The sequence below is a fragment of the Cricetulus griseus genome, chromosome X (assembly GCF_003668045.3).
Source record: "Cricetulus griseus strain 17A/GY chromosome X, alternate assembly CriGri-PICRH-1.0, whole genome shotgun sequence".
Classification (NCBI taxonomy): domain Eukaryota; kingdom Metazoa; phylum Chordata; class Mammalia; order Rodentia; family Cricetidae; genus Cricetulus; species Cricetulus griseus.
The window spans coordinates 125,633,844-125,635,419 of NC_048604.1; positions in this window are offsets into that span (position 1 = coordinate 125,633,844).

Here is a 1,576-nt window from a genome sequence, read left to right on the forward strand (position 1 = left end):
AAACAAAACACGAATTTTGTTCTCAGTGCACCAGAGGCTGAGGATCACACGTTTCAGGCCAGCCTGGACAATAGAGCAAGACCTTGTCTCAAGAAAAAAAGGGAAAGTTAATCCTATGAGAGTTATTTCTAACCTTGTTTGTGGACTGGAGGTTTGTTTGAATTATACTGATGATGAACTTTGATGAAACTCCTCTGAAGTCTCAAAAGTACAGGGCCAGTTTTCAAAACTATTTCATGTTTTATTTGAAAATGGTGTTGGGTTCAGCATTATGTGCACATGTTAGTTGGATTGTTTAACTTGAGTTTAGCTTATCAGCTTCAGGAACACACAGGTGCAGGCGGCATTATATATGGAAGCCAGCCTGGGTAACATAGCAGGACCCCATGTCAAACAGCTGAAGGGCTAGGGGTGTAGCTAAGTGGTGTAGCATTGCCTAACATGTGCAAAAATACTAAATTCAGTCTCTAGCACCACAAACATGATTTCTGTTTGCTTATTAACTATGGGGTACAGATAAATATTCTTTTTGTTTTTTCAAGACAGGGTCCTTCTTTGTAGCCCTGGCTGACCTGGAACTCACTCTATAGACCAGGCTGGCCTCGAACTCAGAGATCCACCTGCTTCTGCCTCTTAAGTGCTGGAATTAAAATCATGTGCCACCACTATCCAGCTTCAGATAAATATTCTTTATTGTTACTGGGTCATGTTTTCCTGTCAGTCAATTTCTGCTTTGGATAATCTGAAGTTTAATTACTAAATGTATACACCACAGAGGTGGGACCACCAAATCATCCAGGGCTACACAGTGAGAGCTTGTTTCAACCTCCCACCCCCAACCATCTAAACTCAACATACCATTTCAACCGAGGGAGAAACAAGAGAGATATAGAAAAGGGTTACTAACTGGAGACTCACAGGCATTCCTTGGGCTTCAGATGTCTGGAATGAAACACATGGAAATCTGCTCATTGATATGCCATAATCCAAGGTCATGATACACCTGTAAGCCTTGAAAATATCTTAGTTATCCTAACTTTGGCATCATCAGCATAGGAGAGAAACGAGAGGTAAGGGAAATTTGAGGTATATTAATCTTGTTCCACCAGACCCCCACACATATTCACTTAAGGGCCTAGATATCTACATGCAAAATTGAGCGGAAAAGGTCTGGTTCAAAGATTATCACTGCAAACAAGACAGCTATACTGTGCATGCAGAGATGCCAGGTAGAAAATAGTCTTGCTTCTTTGAATAGGACCCACCAACATGGGATTCATTCACATCAAAATGGTGAAGGTGGCCAGGATCATCACCTAGAAATACTACTACTGTAGTTGGACCAGCTCCCCAGTAATGACACAGAGACTTACTATTAATTATAAAATTATAATTTATAAAAGCTTGGCCATAGCTTAGGCTTATTACTAACTAGCTCTTACCACTTAGATTAATCCATTTCTATTAATCTATGTACTGCCATGTGGCTCATAGTTTTACCTGTCCTCCAGTATGTCTTGCCCCCTCTGCATCTCCTGGAGACCCTACCTTTCTTTTTCCCAGCATCCTCTGTGTC